Genomic DNA, 10,978 nt, shown 5'->3' on the forward strand with positions numbered 1-10,978 from the left:
CAATAACTAAGAAGGCCTAGTGCCTCGCCACGACCTGGAAGCCGAAATATTGAAATAAAAATGTTTAATTAACTTTCTGATAAAAGCATTAAAATTAGAATTAAATAATGTTTTGAAAAGTTTTTAAACATTTCCTTAGAAATTTTTAAAATTTTTTAATTCTCTAGAAAAAATATTTCTTGAAATTTTTACTTAGAAATTTTTCCTGGAAAATTCTCAAAATTCATTTTAACTAAGAAACTTTTTCAAAACTTAGAAAGTTTTGATATTAAACAAACTCAGTTTTTATTAATTAATCTTTACTCAGAAATTGTTTAACTTTGAATCTTTTCTTGGAAATACTTGAATTCAAATTTGCTTGCACCCCGTTTTTTGCTGTGATCAAAGGGGGAGAATAAGTATAAGTTCAGTTAAGGAAGAGTAAAGGGGGAGTTAAGGGACTTTAGATTTACATATTTCATGTTGCAATTTCTTTTTATTGCAAATTTATGCTTGAATTGTTAGTTTGGTAATTTCTTTATATTACTATCTATTGGTTGTTTCCCTAACCTGAACTTGGGTTGATGCACATCAAAAAGGGGGAGATTGTTGAACCCCGTGGTAGTTTTAATGTGATCAACCAAGTTTAGGTTAGGTCCTGTTTGTCTGATCCCTGTGTCTAAGTGTGTAGGAACTTAGGAGCGCAGGAAGTCGAGCGGAAGACGTAGCTGGCGAGAAGGACGGCACGGGAAAAGAGCTGACGGGCTCGGTGCGTCTGAAGGATGGGAGAGCTGCGGAAGAGTACTCCGGTGGAGCGAGAAGAACGTGCGCGACGTTCGAGGGACGAGAAGCCAGACAGAAGCCTTCTCGAGGAGAAGGCCGGGAATTGGGTTCGGGTGAGCCCTATTCCGGTAGGGCGCAATCACCCATGGAGCTGAACCGAAGCAAGTCAACAGGAAGTTGACTTGTCAACGGTTCGGTCGACTGAACCCCTTGATCGGTCGACCGAACCCCTCTTTATCAGAAACCAACCTCAGCTGACACGTCAGATGCCACGTCAGAGGCTGAACGTTGGTAGAGATTATCGGTCGACCGAACATGTTGATCGGTCGACCAAACCCAAGTTTATCTAGAGACCAAGTCGAGCAGTTTGATCGGGCCAACTCAGCTGGAGATCGTTGGACGATTGGTCGACCGAACAAAAGGATCGGTCGATCGAACAAAAGGATCGGTCGACCGAACAAAAGGATCGGTCGACCGAACCTAAGCTCGATCCACAGATACTGTACCTGGACGGAAGAATGGGCAGATACAGCAGGTTCAGTCGACCGAACCTGGGGATCGATCGACCGATCCCTCTCGAGTCAAACCTGATCCCGAAGGATCAGGTGATCTGATAAGCTCGAGAACCCCTATATAAAGAGGGTCTCGGGCAGCCTTAGAAACAACGAGAAAGTGAACGAAATTCAACTCTTGTACTCTCTAGTTAAGCAATAGTTCTGTACTCTTCAAAGTGTAAAAGGCTTCTCCACCTTCAGAGAAGGAGTTTCTTACTACACTTTTCATCGCCCTGGATTAACAACCCTCTTGGTTGTAACCAGGTTAAAATAGCTGAGTCTTCCTTTTCTGTTCATACTTTAGTTCTGTTTAATCTTGTAGTTATTGCATCTATTTGAGTTTAAATTGGTTGAGGAGGGTTTAGTTTTTACATGCAGGCAATTCACCCCCTCTTGCCGGTCCCCGCTGTACCAACACAAGCAAGGAGACCAAATCATGAACAAAGAACGAATTAGAAAGTGAGTCAGACTCAGACTCAACAAATGAAGAAGAACTGGTCAACATGTTCCGAAGATTGCTAACAAGGAAGAAGTTCAAGAGGAGCACCAAGAAGATCTCAACTAGACTCAAAACAAATCAGAAATGATTTGTTACGGATGCAACAAGAAGGGGCATTTCAAACATGAATGCCCAAATCGGAAGGAGGAAAAGCCTAAGTCGACAAGAAGGAATAAAGCCCTCCAAGTAACCTGGGATGAGTCATCCTCCGAGGAGTCCGACACGGAAGAAATGAAGCACTAGAGCCATCTTGACTTTATGGCAAGAAATGAAGATTCTGAGTCTGAGGAAGAGTACAAGTCTGAAACTGACACTGAGTCTGAGAGAAGCCATGGATCCATATCCATTTCTAAAGGTCCCAATATGGTAACATTTTATTCCAAGGTAAATTTACTTAAAGTAGTTAGATGTTTATTTAAAAAATTAACAAAATCTGAGAAACAAAATAATTTACTACTTAAGGAAATTAACCACCGTAAGGAGAAAGATAACTTGAGTCACTCGACTAACCAAGTTCAAGTTGGAACTTCAACTCAAGTTGCAAAACTTAAGGAAGAAAATTTTAACTTGAAAGGTCAAGTGGATCGACTCAAAAAAACATTAGAAAAGTTCAAATTTGGCTCCAAGTGTCTAAATATGGTACTTGGATTACAACGAGCCGTGTACAACAAATTCAGAATTGGCTTTAACTAAAACAAAATCAACAAACCATATCTATCATTAATTAATCAAAATTTCAGAAATCAAGTTCAAGCATGGGTTTCTAAATCATGCTTAAGCAAACCAATTAAACCAAACTAATATTTGATCCCTACAAGTCAAATTCATTTCTTAAATAGACCATATCTAAGCTATAACTCAGGGCGAGCAAATAAAAAAATTATCCAACCTACTTGATTAATTAAATATACATGCTTAGAATTAGATTTACTTTTCTGCTTAGCTTAGATTGGTTAGTTGAAAAGGTTTACCAAACCCTAATAACATAGCATCGAAATAGACTGGAATGATAATACGCCAAGGAAACTTTGTTGCAAGTATATTTAAGCTGAATCTTGTATATTCTACCTGGTGCACTAGACTCAGTGGATCTGACCGAAGCTACCCCAGTCAAACATGGGCTAGTTAGACCAAAATCTAGTATTAAGTTTTTTGGGTATGACTATTTTGGAAAGTTTTCATAAAGTGGTCCACTGTTGATACACAAGAAGGTCATATACCTTGCCACTAACTGAAAACTTATTCTTAGGAAGCTTTTTTAACTAACCCAAAGCTAAGTTTGATTCTAACATTGGTTCAACAACCTTCTTCAAAATTCTTAATAAAACACAATTAAAATTAATTATAACTTAATGAAAAATTAAAACTTAAAATGTAATTCAAAATTAAAATCACTTAAAACTTAAAAGAATTAAACATTAATTAGAACTTAAATTAATTAAAACTCACATTAATTAAAACTTAAAACTTAAACTAAATTAAATATTAATCAAAACTTAAAATTAATTATAACTTAATGAAAAATTAAAAATTAAAATGTAATTCAAAATTAAAATCACTTAAAACTTAAAACAATTAAACATTAATTAGAACTTAAATTAATTAAAACTCAAATTAATTAAACTTAAACCTATTAGTGAAGCTTGATAGCTTTGGAGGACCGAAGATCGAGAGAAAGCCCTGGTGAGCCGATCTGATGCTAAGCAGCAAATTCCAAATAGATCTAAAGGACCAATGTTTGGCAGGCAAGTTGAGATAAGCAACTAGAGAGGAGCGACAGTGAGGTCATGTTCCAGAAAGGAAGAAATTCTAGGTCGCTAATCCAACTAAAGAAATCGGGAAGATTTACAAGTTGAGATCAAGATAGTTCTACTATCATTTACTACTCTGCATCTTATAGTACTGTTCTAACTTTGTTTAGCAGAATATTTTGTTTAACACTATTTTACAGGAATCGACCTGATTGGTCGATCAAACCCATGGATTGGTCGACCGAACCAGGTTGACACAGAGCAGTTATCAGATCAAGCCAAAGTAAAAAATGGAAGCCAGGCTGATCAGTCGACCGAACCTAGGGATCGATCGACTGATCAATAAATGCATTTAATGCAGCGAAGATCAGATCTCGACGAACAAGGAAATCCAGGTGTTTAGTTGACCGATAGGAGGATCAGTTGACCAAATGGATTTTCGGTCGATCGAACGATGCTTATAAAAGGGGAGCTCGAGATTCAAGCCAAGGTAACTCTGTAATCAAATTCCAGTTCAAAGATCTCATTCGTGCTGCTCTGCTACTCATCTTCAAGTAAGTAGCTACTCCAATAAAGTACCGACGATCTTCATTATTATTTTTCTCAGTATATTTTATTTTATCATACATTGTATTTAATTTGAAAGAAGACAGTAGTTTGTTACTATCTTCTACTTGCATTTGTAGGTATTGCTTCTTTCCGAAGATTTTGGAAAGAAGAATCATAGTAGATTACCCAATGGTGCGATCAAGGATCATGGGTCTTGGAGTAGACATTGGCTCCGAACCAAGTAACCACCTGAGTCATCATTATTATTTCTATTTCTATTGCTTTACTTTGTTTTGATAAAATAAAACGTTTTAAACGAGTGATATTCAACCTCTCCTCTATCGCTTCACTTCGATCCTTTATTTACTACCCAACCCGATAGGGCTGGGTTTGTGCTCCAGGGCCACTCTAGATTTCTCCCTGTTTCATCTTGTAAATAGCTAGTAAGGTCCTGAGCTGCACTTCCGAATTACTTTGTACGATCCATCCCATGAGGCCTCCAGCAGCTTTTCCACTTTCGTTTGTATGATCTGACTCTTCTTTGAGCTGGAGTCTCCTTTCTTTTATTTCCCCAGACTGGTGTCCGGTCGGATGTGCAACTCCTGCGATGTGATGGTTGGCAAGATACTTGGGAGCTCGTGCGTCACCCATGCGAACACATTGTGGTTTTGCCTTAGACAAGCAACAAGTTCTACGTTCTTTTCTGCACTTAGGTTAGCCGCGATGAAAGTCATAGCTTCTGGCCGACTAGGATGCACTCGGACTTCTTCTTTCTCAGTATAGACTAGCATTGGAGGCTCTTCCAGAATTGCACTTACCTCCAGTCGTTGAGCTTTCCACGCGGACCGTGACTTAGTTTTCACCATTTTGACATAGCACCGCCGAGCTGCTAGCTGGCCACCCTTAACTTCACTGACCAAGTTATCCACGAAAAACTTGATCTTCTGGAAGAATGTGGCCACCACCGCTCAAAACTCATTCAGCGCCAGTAGGCAGAATGTGGACACCACCGTTCGGCATCCACCACAATAAAGCTCGTCGTCCTTGTTCTCTTGAGCGACTCCTCCCTAAGGGATATGGCCAGCCAAGTATGGCCAATCGGTAATGCCTCATTGCCCGTAAACTCATACAAGGGCATTATCATGGGTTGCAACTCACTTTGATCGATTTGTAGTTGATCAAACACCTTCTTGAAGATGATATTTACCGAGTTGTCTATATCTACAAATGTGTGGTGGATATTCTAGTTAGCAATTACCATTTTGATGATTAGGGAATCATTGTGAGAGACCTCCACTCCCTCTAAGTCTTGAGGACTGAACTAATCTCTAGTCTCTCTACTCTCTCCTTGCTGCATCTGACAACATGGATTTCTAATCGTCGGGCTTGCAACTTCCAAGCCCAATTAGAGTCGTCATCGGTCAGGCCTCCTATAATCATTCCTATGTCACCTCAAGATGCGTTTCTATGATTCTCTACCTCCCGAGTTAACGAGCATTCCCACTCGGAAGATGTCCAGGCAGACCTTTGATAATCTTCATGTTGGTCTTGCTATCGGTGCTCTTCGATTATCGACCTGCTCTCTTCATGTCGCCCTCCCGATTGGTGGTGATGATGTCCATCAAGAGAGGTGGACCGACAGTAGAATTTAAGTGAAGCCACTCAGCAAGACTTTGGTTTGAGACTATAGCAATCTCTGGTGTTATGGGTCGATGAGTGATGATAACTACAAAATATTGGGGTCCACAGTCAGTACTTGGTGGGCCTTGCCTGCTCAGCCTCCACATGTTGGATTGCATGGGTTCTGGGCTCCTGGTGTTGCTGTGCCATGCTCGATTGGGGCCCCTTGGGCTGCTGGTGTGTGTGAGTCGCTCGGCAGTCAGGGACAGCAGCCGGCTCGGGGATCACCCCTCTTTTCCGAGCTACCTGGGCTTCTTCAACGTTGATGTATTCGGTAGCATGCCCAAGCAGATGATCAAGTATCTCTGTGGCTTCTGGATGAGAGACCGAAAGAACTCGCCCTCAACAAGTCCTTGGGAGAAAGAACTTATTAATATTTCTGGAGTGGCCGATAGAACTTCCATGGCCACTTGGTTAAACCTCTTAATGTAGGCCTATAATGCTTCCTTGAACCCTTGTTTGACTATGGACAGGTTGACGTTAGTCTTCCGATAGTGGTGACTGCTTGCAAAATGCTGAAAGAACATCGTTCGAAAGTCTTTGAAACTACATATCTATCCGATCGACAGTCGCCTGAACCACCTCTACACTAATCCAAAGAGCGTGGTGAGGAATACTCGGCACTTGACTCCATCGGTGAACTAGTGGAGTGTTGCCATATTGTCAAATTTAATATGATGGTTCTTGGGGTCAGTGGCCCCTATGCATTCATCGATCGTCAGTGGTTTATAATGACGCGACAGTTGATCATCCAGGATCTCCTAAGAGAACTGCCTATTTATCCACTCGGGTGATTCATCGAGCCTAGCTGATTTTCCCTTCCGCTCATCCTGGGCGGGTGTGTCCTTTGAAGAGGAACTATGTGATCTTTCCGCTCGACCCTACTCTTTTGATGACATGCGGAATAATGCACGGTGGTAAGGGATTAGTGCGTTCAGCGCTTCTGCCAAGGCACTGATCGACTTTTTGCTTGGCTTGTGATCGACAGGATTTTTTGCTCGGCCACTATGATCAGCTTGCTAGTCGATCGCTGACGCCGTGTGATCGGTTGCTTAGCCATCGACTGCTATTTACTGCTGCTCCACCATCTTCGCAGCTCGTGCTTGTATCAATATCTCCAAGTCTTCTTGCATTAGCGTCACAATGGTGAGTCATCCAACATGTTCCATCTTTTCATTTCAGATGCAAGTGAAGTTCCCATAGACGGTGCCAAATTTATTCCTGTCCGAAAGCGGAGAAGATGGCAAGCTAGGGATGTGGGTGGAAGTTTAATGAAGTGAAGACTCCACGTGATCCTGTAGCATAAAATCGTCAGTGTCGGGTCCAGGAAGGGGTTCCCAGTGTTGGCCCTCCGACAGTCAAGTCAGTTTCTGGTCATGTAGAGAATAGTAAAAATACTGTAGCAAAAGAACGTGTAGAATGATGAAGTTGCGCATACCTCTTCCTGTAGATAGGAACCCTCTTTTATAGTGCTATTGTGGTGCCTGTGCATGTATCTCAAAGCATGCACAAGTTTTCCCAAGTGTACTATAAAAAGACAAGTCAAAAAATGTCCTTGACACCTTTCCTTAAGCGAGTATGTATATCTTTGATGTAACAGTCTAGAATCTTCTACTATATAATTTACTTGCAGAACATGCTCTATTTTCAGTGACACAAATCTCTAAAAGAGTATGAGGAGATATACGGGTGAGTCCCGCTATAGGTCGACCGGTGGCTGCTCGGCTGGGACACACCTGCTCATGTTGTGCCACACCAAGCACTATCCCTTCACTTAGCTTTCTCGTTGTCAGAGGGTTGCATCTTATCCGGACGGACACGTCTCCTCGGTAGGGACGGGGGCTGGGGGATGTACTGTCTGTTTGTCTCTTAACCTCAAGTTATCCATTTAGCCTTGCTCGTCTGCTCGACTGTAACTTGTTCGCTCGGCCAACTTTGATTCTTTCCTTGACTGACTTCCACGTCAGCTGAACTTCCTTACTTTGACCTATCTTTAATGAAACCTCTCTTCATCATCGCATCAATATATAAAATGTCTCATTCGATATTTAACCCCTCCTATATGCAGAGTCGGTCAACATACCTCATATTATTTTTTTTTCTCCAATTAGGCATGATTGATCCTAAAATCTTCTAAGAATTTTTTTAAAAAAACAATTGTAGTATTTAAATGCACTAAACTGTAGTGTATTATATGTTGTTGCTGCTTTTTATTTGATTTAAATGTTGTTGCTCAATTTTCTTGTCGATGCATTGCAATTGAGATCTAGGGAAGTCTGTTTCTAGACCTCCTTAATTCAAGTCATATACACCCGCACACAAGGCGTAACGTAAATGATGGACGCATAAGTACCCTTTGGATGGATCAATCTCAACCACTGATTGACATTTAAATGAAGAGATATTGTTTCTCTTGGGAAGGGATGTAATCTAAACCATCCAATTTAAGTTAGATGATTGAGATCTAATTGAACCAAGAGGTTCTTATACCCTTTCACTTAGTATAAATAAGACTCCTCTCCTTCTCATTTGAATCTCTCAATTCATTCCAATTCAAAGCAAGTATTGTATTCCATACTTGTATTTGGAGAGTTTGAGAAGCTTTTTCAGTTCAGAGATCTTGCGATTTGGAGTGTTGCTATCGTAAGATAAAGTCGTTGTATCTTGAAAGACGAATGTTGTGTTCCGTGAGCACTGTGTGCGGGGCAAATTCATCTTAAAAAGGTAGAATTTAACTCTAGCTTGAACTTTGCCAAAGCGGTGTTATATCGTCATTCCTCGCGCTCAGATTGAACCACCACTAAATCCTAACAATTTTAAGATGAATTTTCTATGTGCAATCTTGATGGATTCATCATCGATGGCTCATGTTCCAACAACGCTTGGAGAAAAACCAGAGAAGTTTACGAGTACCGATTTCAAGAGATGGCAGTAAAAAATGTTGTTTTACCTAACCATGTTGAACCTTGCGAGGTTCTTACATGAAGATGCCCCCTCCATATCTCAAGGCGAGACTGATAAAGGAAAGAGGGCAGCATATGATGCTTAGGGGCATAATGACTTCTTATGTCAAAATTATATCCTCAATGGCTTGGACAACACGTTATACAATGTGTATAGTCCAATGTCAACTACAAAGGAATTATGGGAATCTCTCAAAAAGAAGTACAAAACAGAAGATGTTGGACTGAAGAAATTCATCGTCGGTAAATTCTTAGACTTTAAGATGATTGATTCCAAAGCTGTGACAACTAAAGTCCAAGAGTTGTAGTTGATCCTATATAATCTACATGCCGAGGGCATAACAATAAATGAGTCCCTTCAAGTTGCTTCGATAATCGAGAAACTCCCACATTCGTGGAGGGAATTCAAAAATTATCTAAAGTACAAGTGAAAGGAGATGAGACTTGAGGATTTAATTGTAAGACCGCGGATTGAAGAAGACAATCACAAGCAATCAGAATCAATAAAAGTACCTATATTTGCAAAGAAAAATCTGATGGAACCAAACACTGCAAGAAAATAAAGTATGCCAACAAAGGACAGAGCCAAGGGAGGACCAAGAAGTTCCAAGGAACATGCCATAATGTGGCAAACTAAATCACAAGGCCAAAGACTGTCTATGTCCAAAGAAAGTCACTCAAGTGCACATGACTAAAGATAAGTCAATGCTCATAGATATGTTAGAATTAGACCTGACTGTCATTATATTTGAAACCAACTTGGTGAACAATCTAAGGCAGTGGTAGGTCGATACTGGTGCCACATGGCACATTTGCTCTAATAAGACCTAAGTTTCAACTTATACCGCTATTAATGGAAGAAAACTAATTATGGGCAATTCTGTAACTTCCAACATTATTGGTCTTGGTAAGGTGCTACTAAAAATGATATCAAGTAAAGAAGTGACACTAATTGATGTGCTTCATGTTCTCAACATTCAGAAGAATTTAGAGTCAGGGTCAGCTCTTGTCACTGCTGGATTCAGGCTAGTGTTTGAGTCAAATAAATATGTATTGACCAAAAATAGACAATCCATAGGCAGAGGGTTCATAGAGAATGATTTATTCAAAATGATTGTAATGGTTGTACACTGTGAATACAATGACAATAAAATTATAAATTTTGCTTATTTAGTTGAGTGCTCCAATTTATGACATGTTAGACTTGGACATGTAAATTATAACATTTTGTGATGACTTGTGAATTTAAATTTATTACCGACATTTAATGTTGATCCAATACATAAATGTGAAATATGTATTGAAGCTAAAATGACAAAATTATCTTTCCATTTAGTGGAAAGAAGCACGACCCCTCTATAATTAATTCACAGTGACATATGTAACTTAAAATTCGTGCAAACTAGAGGAGGCAAAAGTACTTTGTGTTGGCGCTACTCGAAATTTCGTTTTATTTCCCCTGTAAAAAAATTTATACAGGTATAGAACTTTTCCTAGCAACCCATGTGTTCTTCAAAAGTTAAACTTGGATTACAAACGAAAGTTAACATTATTAATCCAAGTCCAACTCATGTGTTCTTCAAAAGTTAAACTATATTACAGAAGTTGATTAAATATCTATTTCAAGGATTGGCTTCCAGGTCGTTGGAGAGGCACTCGGCCTTCTTGGTTATGGGATCATCCACTACTTCCTAGACAAAGTCTTTCAAAGAAATTGAATATTTAAACTACTTATAGTAAACCCTAGGTTTAACTACAGAGAACTCAATTGAAGCACAAAATCGATAGACTTTTATGTTGGTATTTCAGGATCCATACAAAGAAAAATTAAACTAGTTTCATTGCGGAATAAAGAACTAGTCGTACCTTTCTTCGTAGACAAAGATCTCTTGATCTTCTGCTGTATTCCTCTCCTCCAATTGGATGTCGTGTGGGCGACGATCTACCATGACAAAGCACCCAAACCTTTTCTTCTTCTCCTCCAAGCACCGCGGCCACAAGGATTGAAGCAAGGTGTCGCCGGCCTCAAGAGAAAGAAAACAATAGAAGAGGGTCGACAACACAAGAGAATAAAAGAGAGAGAGCTTAGGTTGTGTTATTTTTTAAGGCACCGTCTACCTCTCTTTTATATTCTTTGCGAGAGGCAAAAAAGGAAAGTTTTAACAAAATTTTCCTTTTATTTGCTATTGTGGATGGTTACAAAAAAAGGAAAGATTTTAA

This window comes from Zingiber officinale, chromosome 3A, assembly GCF_018446385.1.
Source record: "Zingiber officinale cultivar Zhangliang chromosome 3A, Zo_v1.1, whole genome shotgun sequence".
NCBI classification, from domain to species: Eukaryota; Viridiplantae; Streptophyta; class Magnoliopsida; order Zingiberales; family Zingiberaceae; genus Zingiber; species Zingiber officinale.